A 24,884-nucleotide genomic window follows, 5' to 3' on the forward strand; every position below is an offset into this window, starting at 1 on the left:
CTCTCCCTGCGCTGGGCCCTCGGCCTGGGGTCCCCCCTCGCAGTCCCCGGCTGCTCACCGCACTCGGCTCCGGACGGCCCCGGCCTCAGCGCCGGCCTCAGCGCGGCTCCCCAGGCTGCCCCTCTGGCCGGCGCGGCTCTGCTCCGGCCCGGCTCTGCTCTCTGGGCTGCTCCTTTCTGGCTCTGCTCCCGGCTCGGCTCGGGCCCCCGCTCCCCTTAGCTCGGCCCTGCGCTGCCTCAGGCAGCTCCAGCGCACGCGGAGGACGGGACCCCAGGCTCCGGACTCCCTCATTGGCCTGTCTGCCCTGTCAATCGGGCTGACCTGGAGGTTGGCCTCTCCGCATTGGCCCTGGGGAGTCTCAGGCTTCTGATTTCCCATGGTACTGGGAGAGGGCCAACCAAAAAGCAAGGGGCCAACAGTCTCCTTACATATGCATGGTAACTGGTTTCAAGTGCAATCCCGATTGTTCCCTGAATGTAACAAAAAATAGTTTTTAAAAGTTACCATACGCATCTGAGAGCTACTGAGTTGAAACAATCCCTCTTCCTTAGTTCATACTAAGGCTCTCAGCCAAATCACATTTTGTAAAGATCCTGATGAGAATTGTGCTGTCCATCAGGGAGCAGCTTTGTGGATATCTGCAAAACTGGTTTCAATGGATAGCCAAGCATTCTCCCACTGTGGAGAAATCTACAAGTGACAGTGTCAGTCCTGAGGACCTGGCCTCTAAATGTTATGTCTGTGAAACCAAATGCATTAATACTTCCTTTAAATGTACAGAGCCTGACTCTCAGTTACACTCAGCCCCCTTTACATGCTTTGGTAAAATTATATTTATACCCACAGAGGTGTGGAGGGACCTGACTAAATGAGAATCAGGCCCATATGTTTTTGAATTGAAAAGGTAAATGTCAACATTTTAGAGATCAGTTTGAGAGAAGTATTTGGAATAAATTCTGAAGATTGTGTTGCTGTTCAAGTTATCTTTCTGGGGTCTGGTGCTTAACCCTCTTCCCATGGTTGCTGTCTAGTCTCCCCCGCGTCTGCTTGCAGGTTCCACTATCTAACGGGGGAGCTACAGCACTAGGAGAGGTATTAGCATAACTTGCTTTTTCCAGACTCCTTTAATGCACATAAAGAGTTAGGATTATTTCCATCACTTTCAAAAGACAGGTCATCCCAATCCCAAAGATTTCCATAGCCATACCATAGAGTGATTTTACTGTGAAAATGGAGAAAGGCTTATATCCAATACAGCAAAAAGAGCCATGAGGAAGATAATCATATCATATCAAATCTAGACAGGGCATATGTGAGCACAGTAACACTACATATCTGATCTTGGTCCATTCTTTGCTGAACTACTACATTTTAGAGCCCAGCACAGTCAGATGATCAGTGAAAGATATAGCAGCAGCTGAAGTGCCAGCACTACAAAACTGTACAGCAAAACCACCGCCAATACTTTACAATTTAAACACTAGGAATAATTTAGCCTACACTGAAAAGCCATATTTCTGGAGGAATATGGTAAAAAACCTCAAGTAGTCAGACAGCAGTAACTACCCTGAGGTAAAGTAGATTGAACATTAGCTTACAAAATGCTTAACAAAAACAAAAAACCCTTGATGAGAGCAAGAGGTTCCTGACTTTCCAAGTATTTTGTAGGACGTATTCAATCTCTACAAACTACTGAAACCAAACAAATAATAAAAAGCCTACAAATATTGCTACCAGAAACTTCTGTTGCCAATTGTAGATTTATAAGGATATTGAGGATGACAGGTTAGTCCAAGCCCTTATAAATAGTGAAATATTTCCTGTTTGTAAGCAGAAGTTGCTCAGCAGTCTGATTCTCATTTACATAAAGGTCCCTTTATGTTGCCTTGTAGCGGGCATAAATGTAAAAGTAGCCTCAGTGTAAATGAGGATTGGGCCCTCTCTAAGGAGCATTTCATCTGATCCTGTGGAGTGAGTTGATGTGGGATCAGCAGAGCTGGACAGAAACTCCTCAAAACCCTTCCATCAGGTCTTTGGGCTGGATGCTGAACACTGACCGTCAGGCAGCAGGGCTCATCATCTGTGTACATTATTCATATTAGTATAATCTCACCCCATAACGCCTGACTGTGTGGTTCCTGCCATGTGTAGAACACCACAGTTGTACATGACATTGTGTGCTGGGTACAAGGAGAACAAGTGAATCCCTCCAGCAACGACCCTGTAGCCTAAAAGCACCAGAAAACAGGGGAGTGCGGGACAGGAAGAGATTGGTCAGCAGAACAGGAACTCTTCACAGAAGAGAGGTGTTTCGGTGTGTGTGAAAGGAGGCGGGAGCTTGGCCAACATTAAAGGAGAGGCTTCCGCAAACGTTGTGGGTGGGCATGGAGGGAAGTACGTAGGCTGGAGCCGAAGGGAGTTTGTCAGCGGAGATACTTGGACAGAGCACAGGAGGCTTGAATGCAGTCCAAGAAAAGGGGACAGAGTCAGGGGAGGAGCTGGGTGGTATAGGTGGAGCAGGGCTCTTTAGGGTCTGGAGGATTGTTTTAAATGTTCCTAGATGTAAATTTCATACCGGCAAGTAACTGTCATGCCTGACTGTTGAGTGTGCTGCCCAACGAACTGGACAGTTCTCACAGCCATGTGGACCTTGAATGTAAGGACTAGACTGCCTTTTAGGCTGGGGAGCTGCAGGTCTGTACTGCCCCAGAAGACTCACTGGGATACCCAATATCTCCCAGAGTTCCCCAATGTGAAGTTGTGTTTGCACTGCTACATCCCTTGGGGGCATGCAGCCTTCTGCCTTCACTGGTTTGTCCTGGGGGGGGAGGGGCGCAACGTGGAGTGATATCCCTGCTCCTTTGGGTGCCATACATCCCAGCAAACAAGTAGAGCAGTCCTGAGGGTAGGGTGACCAGATAGCATGTACAAAAAAAAAAATGAAAATCAGAATGAGAGTGGGGATAATAGGCGCCTATACAAGACAAAGCTCCAAATATCAGAACCGTTCCTATAAAAATCAGGACATCTGGTCACCCTACCTGGGGGGTCACTAGGGAAGAAGGTCTGCCATCTAGCTTGGCCCTGCAATGGATGATGCAGATTGGGGAAAGAATTACCCTTCTTTACTCCCACATCTAGCACCAGAGTAAGGGCCACGTAGAATCTGTTCATTTGCATGGAGCACCCATGGGGAAAAATTAGCGGGTGCTCCGCACCCACCAGCAGCCAAGTTTCCCTGCCTCGCCTCCTCCCAAGCACACCTCCTCCCCTCCCAGTGCTTCCCGCCCTGACACACACACCTCCTAACAGCTGTTTGGTGATGCTTAGGACTTTCCCAGAGGGAGGGGGAGGAGCGGGGACATGGTGTGCTCAGGGGAGGAGGCAGAGAAGGGGTGGGGACTTGGGGAAAGGGGATGGAATGGGGGCAAGGCCAAGGGCGGGGAGGGGAAGCTGGTGCCGATGAGCACCCACCAGGGAGAGGGGAAGTCGATGCTGATGAGGGCAAAGTGGAAAAAATGCAAGAACAGTAAATACAAGAGTGCCAAGTAACAGCATCAGCTGCACAAACATCCTGCAGATTTACACAGATAGGAATGACATTGGTGTACTCTGCTGATAATTAATCAAAAACAAAGGAGCAATGTAAAGACAGTCCAGGGTAGAATACAGGCAGAAAAAAAGATGTACGAGGCTTTTTTTTTTTAAAATGTAAAATGTCTTCAGATTTATGCAAATACCACATCTTCATGGTAGTAAAATTATGCAAGCTACAAACTCACAGAAAGCATGAATTTTGGGAACACCACTATGTGCAATGTGCCCCTGTCTACCTAAAGAGCATTTCAGTGGATCCGCTCATATACTGCAAGCGGAGAACTCAAAGCTGGACTTTTTTTGCCCATTTTCTTTCTGATGATGTCCAGAAGAGCCAAAGTATCAGTACAAATTGCTTTTATTATCTGATGTTTTTCTTGGTGAACTACCCAATATGGCAGGAGAGCCTTGTTCTCATGAGGAACTGCTTGTGGCTCCAGAGAATGTTACAATTGTAATACAGATTATGCTGTATTCTGGTAGCATCTCCAAGATTGTCATTTTCTTGTGGGTAATTCAGCTATAACCCCTCTTAGGGATTCACAACTGGTCATTTCAAAATTGCATCAGATTTAAATGGGGCTTATTTGTGCAGAGACAGGGAACATGAGACTTTCATCTATTTGAAAATTTATTTGGAGGTCACCAAAAACCAACATGAAATCCCTAAAAATTACCTTTTTCCCTGGATTAAACTGAAGCAATAGAATCAACATTTTCTTTTAGAAAATTAAATCACAGGTACCAGATGGAGTAATTGCTTTGAGTATTCTGATGAATGGTTGCTTTGAAATTATTGGGATATTTATATTTAAAAAGTAACAAGAAAAATGGTATTGGGCCTCTGTTCCTGTACAATCAAGACTAGGCACAAGCATGCATGTTAGGTCCCTATATGTCACCTTTTGTAGAGCAGTGTGCTTTTTATGCTCCCCGTTGCATATGTAGGGTTGGTCAGTTGGAACTAATACACTTGCATAGGATTTCCTGGATGTAAACGAGAGCACAGAATTCAACCCACTAGTGATGGGTCCAAATTATTTAGGATTTGATATGTTATAAGTTAAATGAGTTGGTTTGGGATTTTATTTGCTTTTTCATTCTTCTACTCAAATTAAAATATTTTATCACCTGAATTAAAGCAATATTTAAGAACTATGTTCCAGGTTCAGTTTGTTTAACTCATTACACCCAATGGTACCTGGTCATCTGCAGAACTCATGTTCCAAACAATATTTTCAACATTTATAGAGCATTTCATGGGAGGCTCTCAAAGCCCTTTCAAATATTAACAAAGGCTTTGTTGATTTAAGTTAGAACACTAACATAACATTAAAATATCATGCCTAAAGCTCATGTGGATTTGTAATACAGTGAGTCACACAAAACCATAAAACCTGAAATAAAAAGCATACAACCTAGAGAGTCAGCAATACTGCAGTGGGATGCTATTGGCTGTTTCATACATCAAGTGCACTGGAAGGTGAGGTAGTACATCTCTGAAGCATTCATGAGTATTTTTTGTTACCTTTTTCAAATTAGCAGGTTATTTTTCAGGGCTGTAACATGAGTGAACAAAGAGGGAATTCATTTGCTAAGAGCAAGAAGCCCCCCAATGTCTCATGTGGGAAACAGATCTCTCATTTAGAAATAGGAAAGAATCTCCTTGAAGTAAAGAAAAGCAAGGGAGTGTATCTAGTGACTAGAGAAGCAAACTGCTAGACTGGATTCCTAGGTTATATTCTGGACTCTGCCACTGACTTGCCACAAATAATTCCTACTGGTATATGTCTGTTGTGAGGCCTAATTAATTATTGTTTATAAAATAATTTGAGATCTTTGAACAACATTTATGTAAATGCAACTAATATTCTATTTAAGTATTAGCAGTATTTCTGTAGGTTTTAGAAAGCCTTGTATCAGCAGAGCAGCATCTTCCTCTTGCAGGGTACAGGCTTATTTTGGGATCTCTTCTATTCAAGTTTTTAATCCCTTTTCATGGACAAATCTGTTTCATCTTTGAAAACAGCTCCAGTCTTTCACAGCTTGGCATCATTTCCAATACAATTTCATTGTTTCTGATGTCATCATAAGGATTTTATGAACTTCATCTAGCTTCTGATTTTGTAGGTCCTACATTGCAAACTCTGATCTCTGTTCACTGCTGATCTATTTTCCTTCTCTGAGTTGCCAGTTACAAACAAGTGTAATAATGTTCACATGGAATAGAATTCCCATCCTGTTGAAAAACTTCTGTGGCTTTTACAAAATGTAAAAGCCACAGGAAAGTTTGAGAGAGACTTTGGTAGGAGTTAAAAATTCCCTTGTTTGGATAAAGAGTGAATGGAGAATGAAGAATTGAAACAAAAAAACAACAAAAAATATCAATACCATGAGGACTATGTCAGCATTTCCTGGAGGTTGTATATTTGAAGAATGTTTTTCTAAAATAAAGTTTTGGAGAAATTTTACAATGATGGAATCTGTTTGCCCAAGAGATTTTGATCATGACTTATTTGTAGAACTGGGAAAAAATTTTGGACAAATAGTTTATTTGCCAAAAAATGCATTTTGTTCAACTTGAAACTAGTCACAAATTTAGCACACATTCACCGAATAGTTTAGGACAAAAGCAATTTTCAATCTAGATTCACAAGGAGACTTAACAGGAGGGTTGAAGATTGTGGAGTTCGTGCTCCTCCCGTTCCCGATAACCTCAAATAGTCACTGAGGCAGAGACAATTACTCTAGAGCCTGATGGTTAAGGCACTCAGTGGAGGAGGGGCATATGGGGGAGAAAAGGTTCTGAATCCCCCTGCTCCAATTAATATTTATATAAATTTGAACAGCTTCAACTGGAGAGAGCAAGCTGCCTCAGAATACTCAATAGCCTGGGGCTTGGAGCATTCACCTCGGACAGGGGAGACCTGGGTCAACGTTGTTGCAGAGTAGGAGTTTGAACCCATGTCTCTCACATCACAGGTAAGGACATGGCTATACTTGTAGATGTAGAGCGCTTTGAATTAAACCAGCCTTCGCAGAGCATAGTAGGGAAAGCACTGCAATCTGTCCACATTGACAGCTACAAGCACACTGGCGTGGCCACATTAGCAGCTCTTGCAATGGCCACAGAGAGCAGTGCATTGTGGTAGCTATCCCAGCATGCAAGTGGCTGCAATGTACTTTTCAAATGGGGGGCGGGGAAAGTGTGACAGGGAGTGTGTTGTGTGTATGTGGGGGGAGAGAGAGGGGTTTTTTTCAGACAGCAGCAGATCCCCCCTCCCCTCTCTCTCTCACACACATAGCATTCCACAGTAATGGTTCCTTTGTCTCAGAGCAGATAAGCATGCCGGCTGTCAGAAACGGAACTTTGAACTGCTACCGAAGCAAAAAGTCAATTAGTTATTCACCCAGGTCTACTTCCCAGTTTTTATTTTATACAATACTTCTGTGCTTCCATGTTACATGCTACACGAGGTAGGACTGATCTCAAGCGCTAATAGATTTTTAGAGCTCTCCCTATGCATTGCAGTATAAACTGACATCTTTTTTACTGTTAACAAAAAGTGAACATTATGATGCTATTCCTATGCCTAGAGTGGTAGCTACATGGCAGCCCAGCACCCTGGCCCTGGATTGGGGTGGGGAGGAGAGGGAGTGAATTTCACTTGCCATCCACCCCAAATAAGAAGGCTTCACATTCATGGAGTGAATTTCACCCTGACCCTCAGCTGTAATTTTCTGGTCAGTCTGTGGCGGAGGCCCCTGTGTGAGGGTTTAGCCTCTTACAGTCAGTGTCTTGTGCCAGTGACTTAGGATTTATGAAACCCAAAAGTCCAATAAAACACTCATATACAGACTGAAGTCTGCAGTGAAAGATTCCAAGCTAGTCATCATGTATCAATCATTAGCTTTAGGTTACTATTATCATAATCATCATACAACTACATGCTCAGCTAATGCTTTGCAGCCAGAGTTTTGGGCACGTTCAGCCTGATTCACCACTCCATCATACCAGTAAACCTTTTGAGTCCATTGACTTACTGAGAATTAGGGCCCTCGTTTCTTGAGCCTCACACACAGTCCCGCTGATATTTTTGTCCTGTCCTTTATTTTCAGAGAAACTTCCCACCCGTCTCATGAGTGACTGTTAGCTCCTCTTTTCCTTCACTGTGTTTAAAGGCCCTTTGGCATGAGATGGCTAATTTTAGTAACATTTGTTCTGTGTAAGCCATTTTGTCTTAGTTATCTAAATTAGATAATTGTATCTGTCAGGGCAACTTTGTGTGCTTTATCTCCCTGCTAATCGTTAGAATTGACAGTGACAGCTCAGTCCCATTGGAAACCCTTAACTGGGGAAGCTTTCTAAAGGTTGTGTCTTGTTACTAAAAGAAAATCAGTTCTCTAGACATTTGTTGGTGATTAGAAATACTCATGAATACGTGCTCTAGATTGGGAGAAGCTGTAGAGAACCCTGATCCCAAAGACACCCATAAATATGAGGGTACTCTCATATATCTTCACATTCTCCCACCAGAATTCCCTAGCCTGTATTTTGTGAGAGCCAACAATAGCAGTGAGTGCAACGAGATGGCTAGCATGGTCTTCCTTAACCACATGAAGCAGACAGCGACCTCACTGATCATCAGACAGACGGCTGATAGTACCTGTTTGATCATCACTGTCTGGGCTGGATTTGAACCCGAAGTCTAGAAGTAGATCTGCCACCCATCCTTCTACAACTGTGCAGAATAATACTGCAGCATAGGAAGGGACATTGCAATGTATTATTCCCAAAGATATCACCTTCCTGTGGAAGCACTCATGGAACATTACGGCATTGGAGGCGTATTGGTAAGAAGGGCTGTATATGTGCAGCTAGAGACAAGTAGTATCCCACAGACCCTGTAATACATGCACTAGATCAGGTGTGGCCAAACAGGCTTGTGAGCTGCATGCAGCTCTTTGCAGTTAAAGTGCAGCTTGTGGAGCCCTCCCCCTTCCCACCTCCCCACATTGTCCACCTACCAGACTGGGTTGGGGGAGCTTGGGGCTTCTGTCCTGCCGAGAGCTGGTGGGACCAGGGGGCTTCTGCACTGCAGGGAGGGGTCTCAGGGCTTTAGCCCTGTGCCCCAGCATGCACTGTCCCACAAGGCAGGTTGTGCAGGTCTTGTGGCTCTCAAACTTCTGAGGGTTATCACATGCGGCTTAGAGGGCCAGAAAGTTTGGCCACCCCTGCACTAGATGGTAACTTGCCGATAACATAACAGTCTAAGAAATGAGCTCATTAGAGTTCCCTTTTTTTTTTACACTTTGCTTGATCTTACCTTGGTCGAGTAAGACCCAGTCATGATGCTGTTCTTATTCAGCATGTTTCCAGGCTTTCCCAGACCTTCCAGCTTTTCAGTGTTTGAAGTTACATTTTATCACTGTAATTTACACACATTGGTAATAAGGGGAGGATGGCAACAAGCATGCTCATCTCCTATACAAATATTTTAACAAAGTCAGAGTCACAAGTGAGGAGAATTTCTGAGATGCACATTTCTAGTGGTTTTCACTGGTGTTGGGTATTATTAAGCAAAAACTGGATGACTGTGGAATGTAATGTTACTGGGGTTTTACTTTTATATCTGGAAGAGGCCAAACTGCCCTGTTTGAGGATAAACAGGGAATTTTCCTTTTCTCCTACAATGGGGGGGGAGCTAATTCTGATCTCACTTGCATTGGTGTAAATCAGGAGTAATGTCACTAAAGTTGGTGGAATGATATGGATGTATAAATGGTATGAAAGCAGGATCAGGCCAAAAAAGGTTTCTTAAACTTGCATCATGACAACTTAAAATGTTTGTTATCCCCACGCTGTGGCCTGCTCCTGGCTCTAACCAGCTATGTCACTCTGGAGCCCACTGCCAGAATTACTAGTGACAATCAGATATATATTTGTTTGTTGGGGTCTGACTGTACAGTGAATGGGTAGTAGGTACCGGGATAGGTCACGGGACAGAGTCATTACTCCAGCTCCCTTCAGGCAACAGGTCATTTACAAACCTTCCTCCATTTACTCATCTCCAACTCCAGCTTAGAGCCTCTCTATTCCTGCTTTCACCCCTCTCCTGTGAAATGACTCAGGGGCTCTGACAACCTCTTCCCAGTCAAACCCCAAGGCCTACACCCATCCACTCAAATGGTTTCAACTATTATCTCATTGCTGGTCACTCTCAAACCAGCTTTTCCCTCTGGGCTTGTGTCTCTCTGCCCAGTGCTATATTTCAGCACGGTCTCATCCTGTTATCACCACTCGGATAGCTTGCCTATGACTCTAGTTTAATATGGCTAAACTTGAACTCCTTATTTTCCCCCTTAAACCTTCTCATCTTGTCACCGTTGCTCCAACATCCTCTTGGCTGTTCAAGCTTACAATTGGGGGATCGGCTTTGATTCCGCCTTCTTAATCTGCCAAAACATCCAGGTCATGTCCAGATTCTCCATATCCTATCAAAAATCCATCCCTTCCTCTGTCCTTACAGCTAGGGTGGTTGTCCATGTCCTCCCACCTTGATTACTAAAGCATCCTCCTCTCCAGTCTCTCTGATGGCCATATAGATCCCACCAGTCCATCAAAATGCAGCTCCAATTTACCCTTCTGCCAGTTACTCCTACCATGTCAAGCCCTCCCTCTCTGAGCCCCGACATGGGTTTCCCATGCTAAACACATATTCTCACCATCAGAGCCCTGCACAGCTCCACTCTGGCCTCCCTCCCTCATCTCATTTATCACTTTCCCCCCCCATGGATGCAAGTTACGCTACCCTGCTTGTCCCCTTTTCTCCCCACCTATCTCTACTGAGACACCACCCTCTAGTAATTCCGAACCTTCCTTAGTGTTCGAAGATGCCCAAATGAAGTGATCCACCAACAATGACAGTGAAGACTCACCTCCCAGTTATACCTCCCTTTAGGATTCCAGACTTTCGCCCGTCTGCCTTTTTTGTTTGTGAGCATTTCTGGGCAGCACCTGGTGTCACTGTGTCAGGTGCAGGGCCAAGAACTGTCAATACTTTACAAATCATCTGGTAGCAATAATTAGGCATGCTTCATCACTAGAGAGCAAAGCAATCCCTTTCGCACACTGAGGCACAGAGTTCTACTCAAATGTTTTGGGTATGCTATTAGTCTTTCAGGATGTTGAATAACTATTACACTCTGTTATTGTGATGTTGGCTTCATTCTATATCCTATAATCAGAACTCATATTACTGCTTCAGATTATAAACCTAGTAAAGCTTGCCCCGATGAACTCATTGCAGAGTGGCATAAAAAAACATCCTACTGCAGAGGCAAAAATAAGGTAGACCTTCCTACAAACCTTCAGGAAAGGATTGCAGAAGTTTCAGTAAGAGCTCTCAGGAGGATAAAAGAGACATCCCCTTGCACATACAGTGTTCTACATGCCCTCCCCTAACAGGAGAATGAAAAGCAAATGCTAACTCTACTTCTAGCTCTTCTCATATGAGTAAAACGATGAAAAATCAATACCTGTGTCTTGTTAACTTGAGATGTGCCAGGGGAAGAGCAGCAGATATAGCGGTCAGAGCCAGGGTTCACAGTCAGGCCAGCTCAGAGGCAGGAGACAAACCCGAGGTCAAAACCACAAATCAGATGCCAGGAGCCAAGCCCCGTCAGGGCACCAGGAAGTCCAGCTGGGGGAAGCAGGCAGCACAAGGTACGCGGTCCAGAGTAGGTGACTGCCAGTTGTTCAGAAAGCTTCCTTTGCCTGTTGCTGGTTTAAGTAGGGGCAGCAGGCCAATCGGCTGCTCTGGGACTCCGCCAAAGGGATGTCACGGGGTGGAGCCTCAAACTGGGGCAGGGCTTCATGGGTCCTGGGTCAGCAGCTATTAGCAAGCTGCCAAGTGGAAGGCTGAAGCATGGCTGTGCCTGTAAACCCGATGGACCTGGGTTTGAGGCCTGTGGGTTATGATACTGTAAACTTTAAACATTGCAAGGAAAAATTCATGCATACATTTACCCAAGTTTTCTTCATCTGGCTCATCCATGTTCACCTGGTAGGATTGGCTAGACTATGGTGGAGTCTCAAACAGATTGTGACTCACAGCATGGCTACTGTGCCCTCCTCCTCACTGTTCATAGCAGGGGGTCTCTGACTCAGGCTCCTCTGAGGTTTCCACCTTGGTCTGAGGGGTGCTGGTGGTTTCTCCACCGAGTATGGCATGCAGTTTGTTGTAGAAGCAGCAGCTCTCCAGCAGACCACCAGACCTATTGCTGGTCTCCCTGGCCTTGTGAAGTTCCTTCACTTTCACTTGGCATTACTGCTGCTGATCTCTGCTGTACCCCTTTGCCTGCATCTCCTGTGTAATCTCTTCATATATGTCCATGTTTCTATGTCTGGTCCTTAGTTGTGCTTGCAAAGCCTCTTCTTCCCGTGGGCCCAGGAGATCCAAACCTCCTGTCTGCTCCAAACAGGAGTGTATCTAGTGCATGGAGCTGACGTGGTCATTTGGGCAGTAGCGCACAACAGAGGTGAGCTGCTAGATGTGCTCGCCAAGATGAGCTATCAGGAAAAGGCATTTCAAAAACACGCAAGAGGGTTTTAAAGTGTGGGGGATGGCTTCTGGTCTCTGTGACCCCTGAACAGTGGAGCTTACAGTTGTGACCAAAGTGGTCACAGAATTGTGGGATGACTCCTGGAGGATTGTTAGGGTTGACACAGGTGACACATCTGTCTACACTTGCACTGCGTCAACCTCTGTAGGTCAGCCAGGGCTCCATGCCATTCAGGGAGTTGGTTTTACTGTGCTGCTGTAATCGGATACTTACATGGCCCGGTGACAAATCTGAATGTAGATACATGCACAAATAAGTCGACGCAAGGTTACTTATGTCCACCTAATTTTGTAGTAGACCAGGCCTTGCTCTTTTATCTTTGCTCTAGGGAGCATGACTAGTGCAGTTCCAGGTTTACTTGGTCCTGCCTTAGCATAGGGGGCAGGACTTGATGGCTTCTTGAGGGCCCTTCTAGCTCTACATTTCTATGATTTTATGACTAAGTGGTGACTAGGAGTTTGAGAGGTACACTTTACATTTGGAGACATACACATCAGTTAACAAATTCAAGGCACATCTGAATTTTTCTAATCATTAAGACATGCTTGAACCACTTGTGTTTTTTATTTAAGTATTCATTCATTTTTACCTGGCCCCCAAATCTGCCATCCTCCTTAAAATATTGTTTCAGAAATGACACAAACAGGCATTCCAAATAGTGTCATGCATCGGACTAGAACATAACCCATGTGGCTGGGTTTATTTTTCCGTAGAATGGAATTTTACTGTTACTTTTGATTGGGATATTAGTTATATTTTCCCTTGTAATGCAGGAGATCTGGTTTTACTGCACGACTGTGACAATGTGCATGCCAGCAGGCTGAATTCTGTTTTCTCATTCAACATATCTACACCAAAAAGGAGCCCAAGATAAAAATAATGTTCCTTACTCCTTGTGTTATTCTCATAAAGGGCCTGATTTTGCGGCATTTACTCACGCTGAGTAACATCACGTTAGTAGTCCCAATTAATTTTAATGATGTTTTTCAGCACACATAAAGGGAAGATACTGTGTGGTGACGAGCAGTGTAAAAGGGCCAAAGGGTCTAAGTGGTCTCCTGTGACTTGATAGTTTTGTCCAGAATTCTCTTCCACCACACACACAGCTGAATGTTCTGCAAGTCAGTTCCATTTAAATGCCATTCTGCAGTGTTTAGAAAACGTTGCAGTACTAAGAATCAGTGAACATGCCTCAGATGTGTTTTTTGCTGAGATTGAAGAACTTCAGCAAACAAGCAGGTTCTAACTCTGGAGTCTTATTTTTCCCATAACAAATTAATGTTATGCAGATTTTCCCTTCATCCAATGAAATGATTACATTCATAACTGAACTGTGTTAGTATTCAGGGGACCCCAATATGCAGTAAGAATTGGGCAGATAACAGAGCTTACATACAGTATGTTGGCTTTGTCATTACTAATCTTTCAGCCAACTTCCCTTCAATGGGTCAAAAATAGGATTTAGCATTGAAAGGTACTGGCAACATTAACCATGGCCCAACTAGTACATTATTCCATAATAAAGCTGGTACAGTTGGAGCTATGGGTGCTAAACACCTCTGAAAAAGTAAGCCTTTGTCTTCTCTGGACTTTTATTTGCCCCTCTTTGAAAGATTCACTTACCTCCCAAGTGTGCATATGGAAGTGCTACATAATTTTTTAATATAATCCCATACAAATATGGCTTTTGGCTGGTTTCACCAGCAGAAGTTTTTTGTACAATGGTAGACCACACAAAAGCAAACTAATAGAAGGCACCAATCCTACAGTTAATGTGACGGAAATCCACACAGAAGAAATGTGTAGGTGGAAAAACTGAGTAGTTTAGATGTTTCTGAACTCTAGTAGCCCTAGACCAATTCTGTTCAGAGAGCTGTCTCCGAGGTGTGAACGGTCTGCCACTCAGGCAGCGGCACAGACAGCTGCAGTGGCACAGGAGCCAGCAAACAGAGCTGTAAACAGGGGAGTTTGAGTGGGAGTTTGCAAGGGGAGTTTGTATTGTGGTGCTTGTTTGGGGTTTGTTTTTGCTGTGGGGGGGTCTTTTGGTGTGGTTTGTGTTTCCCAGATTAACAGGACTTAGGTGGGAAGGCTATGACAGATACGGAGGCAGCTGTGGGAGTGACTCCTGTAGTGGAAGACACAATGAAGATGACTAGATGTGGAAGCTGTGGTATGTACATGATCCTGGAGGGGGGTACCTGGTAAGAGTATTTTCTGCATGAAATGCCGTCTGATAGAGCTGATGGAGGAAAAGATCTGAGGTTTAGAGATGCACCTCGAAAGTCTGGTTGAGTTTAGGAAGGGGTTTGAGCAGATGATGGAGCAAAGACATGAGGTATCTGAAGGGAAAAGCTCAGACTCGCAGATGGAAGCAGGGCTGGGGAATTCTGAGGGGAGACTGGGTGAGGAAAGTGGTCAGTGGAAGCATGTGACTAAAAGAACCAGGCAGAGGAAAAGACGGGCTAGTGAAGGAGAAACAGAGCTCAGGAACATGTTTGCAGAGTTGGAAAATTAAGAAGGGGCTCAGCAGGTAGTCGCTGAAGGTGGAAGGGCAAGGAAGAAGAGAAGAGCGGCTAGTCCTATAGGAAAAGGGGAAGAGACAATGGAGACTACACCAAATATGAGCCCCAGGAGGATACAGGATGGGTTGAAGAGGATTATAAGGGAGAATAGGAATGGAAAGAACTTGCAGCCAGAGGGAACAGGGGATAGACTGGAGAATAGCACCGTCACCAGGAAAAGGCAGGTCTATGTGATCGGGGACTCTTTATTGAGAAGAACAGACAGGCCTGTAACCAGGGCTGATCAAGAGAATAGAAGGGTGTGCTGTCTTCCAGGTGCTAAGATACAGGATGTAGACCTGAGGTTCCTAAAGGGAGCAGGAAAGAATCCCCTATTTATCCTTCATGTGGGAACAAATGATAGCTAGATCCTCGCTGGAAAATATTAAGGGAGACTATGCTAGGCTGGAGAAGATGCTTAAGGAAATCGAGGCTCAGGTGATCTTTAGTGGGATTCTGCCTGTTCCTAGAGAAGGGCAACAAAGGTGTGACAAGATTATGACTATCAACAGATGGCTTAGGCAGTGGTGCTATAAGGAGGGCTTTGGGATGTATTCATGGCCACTGGGAGGCATTCATGGACAGAGGACAGTTCTCTCGGGATGGACTTCATCTGAGTAGGGAAGGAAATAGACTTCTAGGATGGAGGCTGGCACAACTGATTAAGAGAGCTTTAAACTAGGAATTTGGGGGAGATGATTGGGAGATGTCCAGTTAATCTCCATGTCGGATTTTAGCATTGAGAGGGAGGAAAACGAAGTAAGAAAGCATACAGCCGTGGATAGGAGAATGTATATAAGGAGGAAGGGCAGTGTGGATACCAGTCTAATAGGTTATACTGGCTGTAGAATGACCGTGCCTAGTAGGGTATAAAATGTGAGCGAGGCCAAACAGCAAAAATTAAGATGTTTGTACACCAATGCGAGGAGCCTAGGTAACAAAATGGAGGAACTAGAGCTACTGGTGCAGGAAGTGAAACCAGATATTATAGGGATAAAAGAAACATGGTGGAATAGTAGTCATGAGTGGACTACAGGTATTGAAGGGTATGTGCTGTTTAGAAAAGACAGAAATAAAGGTAAAGGTGGTGGAGTAGCATTGTATATCAATGATGAGGTAGAATGTAAAGAAATAAGAAGCGATGCAATGGATAAGACAGAGTCCATCTGGGCAAAAATTACATTGGGGAAGAAAACTGGTAGAGCCTCCCCTAGGATAGTGCTTGGGGTGTGCTATAGACCGCCGGGATCTAATTTGGATATGGATAGAGCCCTTTTTAATGTTTTTAATAAAGTAAATACTAATGGAAACTGTGTGATCATGGGAGACTTTAACTTCCCAGATATAGACTTCAGGATCAGTGCTAGTAATAATAATAGGGCTCAGATTTTCCTAGATGCGATAGTTGTTGAGCCGACTAGAGGGGATGCCATTGTAGATTTGGTTTTGGTGAGTAGTGAGGACCTCATAGAAGAAATGTTGTAGGGGATAATCTTGGTTCAAGTGATCATGAGCTATTTCAGTTCAAACTGAACGAAAGGATTAACAAAAATAAATCTGCAACTAGGGTTTTTGATTTCAAAAGGGCTGACTTTCAAAAATTAAGGAAATTAGTTTGGGAAGTAGATTGGACTGAAGAACTTATGGATCTAAAGGTAGAGGAGGCCCGGGATTACTTTAAATCAAAGCTGCAGAAGCTATCGGAAGTCTGGATCCCAAGAAAGGGGAAAAAATTCATAGGAAGGAGTTGTAGACCAAGCTGGATGAGCAAGCATCTTAGAGAGGTGATTAAGAAGAAGCAGAAAGCATACAGGGAGTGGAAGATGGGAGGGATCAGCAAGGAAAGCTACCTAATTGAGGTCAGAACATGTAGGGATAAAGTGAGACAGGCTAAAAGTCGAGTAGAGTTGGACCTTGCAAAGGGAATTAAAACCAATAGTAAAAGGTTCTATAGCCATATAAATAAGAAGAAAACTAAGAAAGAAGAAGTGGGGCCGCTAAACACTGAGGATGGAGTGGAGGTTAAGGATAATGTAGGCATGGCCCAATATCTAAACAAATACTTTGTCTTAGTCTTTAATAAGGCTAAAGAGGATCTTAGGGATAATGGTAGCATGACAAATGGGAATGAGGATATGGAGGCAGATATTACCATATCTGAGGTAGAAGCGAAACTCAAACAGCTTAATGGGACTAAACCGTGGGGCCCAGAAAATCTTCATCCAAGAATATTAGAGGAATTGGCACCCGAAGTTGCAAGCCCATAAGCAAGAATTTTTAATGAATCTGTAAACTCAGGAGTTGTACCGTATGATTGGAGAATTGCTAATTTAGTTCCTATTTTTAAGAAGGGAAAAAAAGTGATCTGGGTAACTTCAGGCCTGTTAGTTTGACATCTGTAGTATGCAAGATCTTGGAAAAAATTTTGAAGGAGAAAGTAGTTAAGGACATTGAAGTCAGTGGTAAATGGGACAAAATACAACATGGTTTTACAAAAGGCAGATCGTGCCAAACCATCCTGATCTCCAACTTTGAGAAAGTAACAGATTTTTTAGACAAACGAAACGCAGTGGATCTAATTTACCTAGATTTCAGTAAGGCGTTTGATACCGTGCCACATGGGGAATTATTAGTTAAATTGGAAAAGATGGGGATCAATATGAACATTGAAAGGTGGATAAGGAATTGGTTAAAGGGGAGACTACAACGGGTCCTACTGAAAGGTGAACTGTCAGGCTGGAGGAAGGTTACCAGTGGGTTCCTCAGGGATCAGTTTTGGGACCAATCTTATTTCATCTTTTTATTACTGACCTCGGCACAAAAAGTGGGAGTGTGCTAATAAAGTTTGCAGATGATACAAAGCTGAGAGGTACTGCCAATTTAGAGAAGGACCGGGATATCATACAGGAGGATCTGGATGACCTTGTAAACTGGAGTAATAGTAATAGGATGAAATTTAATAGTGAGAAGTGTAAGGTTATGCATTTAGGGATTAATAATAAGAATTTTAGTTATAAGCTGGGGACGCATCAATTAGAAGTAATGGAGGAGGAGAAGAACCTTGGAGGATTGGTTGATCATAGGATGACTATGAGCCGCCAACGTGATATGGCCATGAAAAAAGCTAATGCGGTCTTGGGATGCATCAGGAGAAGTATTTCCAGTAGGGATAAGGAGGTTTTAGTACCGTTATACAAGGCATTGGTGAGACCTCACCTGGAATACTGTGTGCAGTTCTGGTCTCCTATGTTTAAAAAGGATGAATTCAAACTGGAACAGGTACAGAGAAGGGCTACTAGGATGATCCGAGGAATGGAAAACTTGTCTTATGAAAGGAGACTCAAGGAGCTTGGCTTGTTTAGCCTAACTAAAAGAAGGTTGAGGGGAGATATGATTGCTCTCTATAAATATATCAGAGGGATAAATACCGGAGAGGGAGAGGAATTATTTCAGCTCAGTACCAATGTGGACACAAGAACAAATGGATATAAACTGGCCACCACGAAGTTTAGACTTGAAATTAGACGAAGGTTTCTAACCATCAGAGGAGTGAAGTTTTGGCATAGCCTTCCAAGGGAAGCATTGGGGGCAAAAGATCTATCTGGCTTTAAGATTAAACTTGATAAGTTTATGGAGGAGATGGTATGATGAGATAACGTGATTATGGTAATTAATTGATCTTTAAATATTCATGGTAAATAAGCCTAATGGCCTGTGATGGGATATTAGATGGGTGGGATCTGAGTTACCTAGGAAAGAATTTTCTGTAGTATCTGGCTGGTGAATCTTGCCCATATGCTCGGGGTTTAGCTGATTGCCATATTTGGGATCGGGAAGGAATTTTCCTCCAATGCAGATTGGAAGAGGCCCTGGAGGTTTTTCGCCTTCCTCTGTAGCATGGGGCCTGGGTCACTTGATGGAGGATTCTCTGCTCCTTGAAGTCTTTAAACCGTGATTTGAGGACTTCAGTAGCTCAGACATAGGTGAGGTTTTTCGCAGGAGTGGGTGGGTGAGATTCTGTGGCCGGCATTGTGCAGGAGGTTAGACTCGATGATCAGAATGGTCCCTTCTGACCTTAGTATCTATGTATCTTCTTAAAACAACATGGGTGAAGAAAGCGATCAGATATTGCTACATAAAAGAAAGGAGGTCTCTTTCAGTTGAGCAAAAAAATATATGTAATCTCCATTCACAAAATAGTGTGACAAGAACTGAAGACTCAGGGTGGAAACTGTGGTCTAATTAGAAGAAGAGAATCACTGGGGCATTTATGGACAGCGAGTCAGAAGGTTCTGCAGAACTTTTGGGAGAATCTGCTCCTTCAGTTCAAACAGCAACCGCCTGCTTTTGCACAGGTATTGCTCCCACCAGTTTAGTACCAGGCCACCAATTATGTGATTGTTTCACAGGTGTCCTTGTATAAACTCAAGGTTTGCATCTTAGTTTTCAGTTTACACTGAAGAAAATGCAACATAGGAGTATGGCTTTAATTACTGATTGCACAACCAGGTTTTTATATATTTTCCTGATCTTTCATGTCTTGCATTATGGGCTATGACAAAGCAATGAAATCACCTTCTTTACAGAGCTGCATAACATAAGGGGTGAAACCTCAAAGGAAAAATGGAATATGGCAATCTTTAAGGAAAATCCGTGTAGCAAGAATACATTCCAACCAGACATGATGGGAATTATGAGCTGTTAATACTTACAGCACATTTTAGTTTCTAACAGGCTAATGGAAGGGGTTTTTTGGTCAGAATTCATGTTTTAGCAAGAATTAATTGCTATCAACAGTAAAATCACATAGACAGTTCTGCAAAAGCTAACTGGACTGTGATTTGTATTTGTACGTGTTTGGCTCTGAAGGTACATCTTCTGCTCCTGTAGCTTCTTGTTCAGGACAGGAGAGGCTTCTTTATAGACATTATCGATAAGAATCTGTCTACAGATATCTTGTAATAAATGGGAAATGCTATCACAATCCTGCTTTTGCACACTCAGGGTTAACACATTTATTGACTTTTAATATTTTTCAAGCATGCGGCACAAGGTTATTTAGCTGATACATTTTATTTATCAATTAATAAATTGGATTTGGACAATTGGGAGAGCTGCTGGGAAAGTGATGCACGTTAAGGCGCTAACTGATTCAGTAAGAGAGATTGGAGTGTAACATTTATAATCTAATGATTACAGACCATGGTAACTAAACTGCTGGGTGACTGTAGATTAATACAGAAGGGGAACATATTGTAGAAAGCATCAGCTAAAACTTTCAGCAGTCTTGGTCCTGACATCAAATAATTACCCCTGGCCTCACAATATGGCTCATTTTGGGGTGACATGTAATAAAGAACAGGCAGATTGTTCTTGCTTTCAAAAAAGTGGGTGACTGAGCTTTATATAATTGAAACAAGGCAATCTGTAGTGAGAGACTGCAATTTCTGCTGGGAATTGAATTGCTAGAATTCACGTTCCTTTGAGTCTAAAATATCTAAATTGCACTAGGTTAGTGGTGAAGGAGAAAGCGGCTGGTTTCCTTCATTCTATAGGTGTGGGGAAAAAGAATCTGCTCTTAATCCCAGGGATTTTCTTACTCAAAATGATGCAAGTCCCTTGGGAGAGATGAATACTGTGGAGCTCTTGTTAGCCCCAGAGTGAATTTCCCTGGTGGAAAGTTGTCCTTTGTTCATGATGTCATGGTCAAATGGAATCAGAAATAAGAAACACTAGAAGACTGTGAACTTTTTGAAACATAATTATATGTGTATCAAGTAAATTTAGGATACCAGGTTTTCATCTCCCCTGACCTTGGGAGCTGGGATTGTTTAGTCTGCAGAAGAGAAGAATGAGGGGGGATTTGATAGCTGCTTTCAACTACCTGAAAGGGGGTTTCAAAGAGGATGGCTCTAGACTGTTCTCAATGGTAGCAGATGACAGAACGAGGAGTAATGGTCTCAAGTTGCAATGGGGGAGGTTTAGATTGGATATTAGGAAAAACTTTTTCACTAAGAGGGTGGTGAAACACTGGAATGCGTTACCTAGGGAGGTGGTAGAATCTCCTTCCTTAGAGGTTTTTAAGGTCAGGCTTGACAAAGCCCTGGCTGGGATGATTTAACTGGGACTTGGTCCTGCTTTGAGCAGGGGGTTGGACTAGATGACCTTCTGGGGTCCCTTCCAACCCTGATATTCTATGATTCTATGATTCTATGACCTTTGCTACTGAGTTAATGAAAGAGCTAGATGAATCCTCTTTAAACATAAGCTTAAAAATACCCATGAAATCCAGCCTTCATTATATCCAACCACTTCATTGATGTTTTAGCAGTTAACATCAAGCATATATAATATAATTTTGTGATAAAAGCTGAGTTAATAACGTCTGTCAGTTAAAGTTACACAGAAAAATACTATTAAATACAACATTAGAATTCTGACAAACACAAAAAAGGAAATGCTGGGAAGGGGAATTCTGATTTGAAGGTGACAAAGTTCCTCTAGCTCCCAGCTTAGCCACAGGAGTATTTGTTGCCTGTCATTCCACAGTAAGGCTGAGGTATCACTGGTGCCCTGAGTCAAGATTTTATATTTGTGAAATCATTCAGTATGCCAGGAAATATTGGCACTAAACAGTTGGGCTTGTGACAAATAAAACTCAAAAACTTCTCTTTTAGTGGGTTTAAATCAAACATTAATATTATTGGAGTGTTGGTGCACTCTGGATTTCCTAGGAAGAAGAGGTCCTCCTTTCCCCCCCTCCTTCCTGCTGGTAATAGCTCATCTTAAGTGATCACTCTCCTTACAGTGTGTATGATAAAACCTATTATTTCATGTTCTCTGTGTGTGTATGTAAATCTCCCCACTGTATTTTCCACCGAATGCATCCGATGAAGTGAGCTGTAGCTCACGAAAGCTTATGCTCAAATAAATTTGTTAGTCTCTAAGGTGCCACAAGTACTCCTTTTCTTTTTTGCGAATACAGACTAACACGGCTGCTACTCTGAAACCTAGTATTGAACTTGCAGTGCTGTATTTCATGGTTAGTAGAGTAATGGGTCTCTGTAACCATGAACTGGAATTATTTTGACATTGCATGAGTATCTATTGTTTCCCCATTGTAATGGCATTGGAAAAAGGTTTGTAGTTTTCAGAAAAGGTTTGACTTACTATAGATCTAACGAAAGATTAACTTCCTTTTTTATGTACTTATTTCTTGTATTTCTAGCAAAATGCAGAGCTGCCAATATTTAGTTGTAATTTTGACAGATATTGGTGTTGATTCCATACTTTCCTGCAAGAACTTCCACCCCTTTTTTGTTTGTGTGTGTGTGTGTGTGTGTGTGTGTGTGTGTGTGTGTGTGCGCGCGCACGCGCGCTTTAAGGCTGTCTACTGCTTCTTCAGATTGTATAGAATAATCCTACACAACAATTTCCTAGACATGTATTGAAATCAATGGATACAGGATTTTTGCATTTTTAGCATAACAAGGGAAAGAAAAGACTTTGGCAATAATGTTAACCACTGGTATTCATCTTGGAGGAGGCACAGAGGCCATTCATTTCATATATTTCAAGTACTGAATAACCTCCATCCGGGAAATGTATCCTTTTGTTCTTTTTTATTTTCGTAATCCTGATCCTGGAGCACGTGGGGTAAGATGTCTATTAGTAGAAGAAAAACTGAGCTGAGTTCCTTTGTTTTATGTATTGTAGGTTAGATTTTGGTTTGCCTGCATACATTGCTTAGGGTCTCCCAGGTGACAAGAGTGTCTCCTTCTGTGTTCTTTAATATGGGTCATCATTTCTAGAACCCGATACTTGTTAGCAAACTGTTAATTTCATGTTGTTCTGCTTTTTCTAGTGTGCCTTTATTGTAGGGTAGGCAGCCAGGACTTAACACTTGATACAAAAGAAGAGAGAAGATTTAAGTCTAGGTTGATGCCTTTTCCAGCAACCATTTGTCTGAGGTGTTTTGTTTTGCTTTGTTTTTTAAGTAGTAAAGTGTTTTGTTTCTCTGTAGATCACCATGAGAAATTCATGTGGATAATGTTGTAAACATTTATAATGTACTACTTCTTTAACTAGTGCATGAGTAAGAGAAGATCCCAAAAGAAGGAAAATGTATATTTTGCAATTCCATGCAAAATGTTTGTTGAAGTGACTTAAACTAGCTTTAAAATTAGAAAAAAGAACTCTAAACTGACAAGTTCTGAAAAAAGTTTTGCTTCAGTATGTCTAACATGATATTAATCTCTGAGAATTGGATGTACAGTGGAAACATGGATAGGTGCTGTCTTCAGCATCATTTGAATGATACTGCATCATTTACTGGATTCAGCCATGATGGTGAATCCGGGAAGCATGGAGTAAAAGAACTTCGAAAAAAACTGCTGAAATGAAACTTTTTCTTGTGGTTAAATAACCAGCCAGTTGGAACTGAGCAGTGTTTTCTTAGGGTGGCAGAATAGTTGGAAAAATTGTTGGATTATTTTTGGCAGTGGCATGTATATTATAACTCTATCATTAGTGTTACTAAACTGACAGGGTACATTGAAAGGGTTATTATTTTACTAGTACATTCTTACAAAAATATAGTTTACTCAGTTCTATAGCATGAAGATTTTGTTTTTAGGGTTTGATGTAATTTAACAAATTCATGTAATTGTAATTTGCCTTATTCTCAAATTTTCTCTGTAACAAACTCCATACTGTAGACTGTGGACCATAATCTACATACAGTAATGAATCTGGACATTGGCCATATCATCTTATCAAAGTGATGCAAGGTCCTTGATCTGTCAAATCAAAAGGCTCCAACAGTCCATGATGCTATCCTAGCTGCTCCCACGTTTAGTTAGTGCAGGCCCCCTGCTAAAAGTGCTTTGGAAATTTTCAATTAAACTATTAAAAAGAAGTAACTTTGCCTTTTGATTTTTTAAGAGCCACACTATCAACCAAATCCCACACCCTCACTTCCTGATGTGCAGCTCCTTTTAATGAAAATTGGAGATTGTGCAGGTGCAGCCAAAAGCATAGTTTGACTCTATGGATTTGGCCTGTGAAATTTCAGTTTAAAAATAACTTGATTAAAACAAATTCTAAAGCTTCTTTAATGCCTTGGTGCCGGGCAGATGATCCTCTCACTCGGTGCACCCATACTATCGGGGCCTAGTTCTGCCACCTTTACTCACATTGAAACCGAATGGACCACTTGCAGAGTAATGTCAGACGCAGTCTGAGGGAGGTTGGCACAATCAGCCACTGAAGAAATTAAACTGGCCAAAGTTTACTCTCCCTTGACTTCAGTGGCATTCGTGTGCTTAAAATTAAGCATGTGCTTTCGTGCTTTGCTGTTCTTCAAGGCCAGTGCTCGCAGAGTCAGAGAGTGCTGTGCTTCAGGCAACTCCTATGCCATTAAATTAGCAAAAAAGTCATAGTTCAAAGAGTCCTGCAAGGGAGCTTCCTACCTGCATGCCTGCCAGGCCTTGCTCCTGTGCTCCTTCTAACAATGGGGAAAGGTTATTTGAAAAGCTTATTTTCTGAATTATTATTGACACAGATGCTTTTATTCCTCTAGCAGAACCCAGACGAGGTTGTACAGAGATTCTTAGCTGTGCAGTCAGACTGGCCTGATGGCATGCTGCATCCAACTTCAGCTCAGAGTCTGGAGGCAATAAAGACCTTGCCTGGGAGCAGCTTTCCATTCAATACACCCAGAGGTAAGCATAATAGTAATTGCTATATCAAAACAGACCAAGTCTAATTACACCAGCCTCCTGTCTCCAGCAGTGGCTTGTACCAGCTGCCTCAGACGAGAAGTAAAAGAATAAATAAATAATAATACACGTGATCAACTGTACAACAAGGTGTGGAAAGAGCAGATTTTTTCTTAGCCCAAAGAGTGATCAGTTTATACTCTGAAGCTGGAAGACCAACAGACCCTATCATTTTTACTTTTGCTACTTCTTTGCACTTAATATTCTTATTTTGTAAGCACCTAATTTGTTATGACTCTTAATAAGTGATTTTCCCCAATAATATCCTGTAGCAGTGAACTCCCAGGTAACCTAAACAGAGCATTAAAATTTTTTGATTAGT

General features: G+C 42.6%; 1 protein-coding gene across 4 annotated transcripts in view; it reads left to right on the forward strand.

Moving 5' to 3' along the window:
* NGF (nerve growth factor) overlaps positions 1-24,884 on the forward strand; it is a 58,371-nt gene that overhangs the window by 24,420 nt on the left and 9,067 nt on the right. For 3 of the 4 annotated variants that reach the window (XR_006276510.1, XM_043500597.1, XM_038380052.2), the window contains exon 2: positions 24,364-24,505. The gene's annotated coding sequence lies outside the window, so the exon portion shown is untranslated. The remainder of the gene's footprint in view (positions 1-24,363; positions 24,506-24,884) is intronic. The other variant, XM_043500598.1, reaches the window with a different exon arrangement.

Source organism: Dermochelys coriacea, chromosome 21, assembly GCF_009764565.3.
Source record: "Dermochelys coriacea isolate rDerCor1 chromosome 21, rDerCor1.pri.v4, whole genome shotgun sequence".
Taxonomy (NCBI): Eukaryota; Metazoa; Chordata; order Testudines; family Dermochelyidae; genus Dermochelys; species Dermochelys coriacea.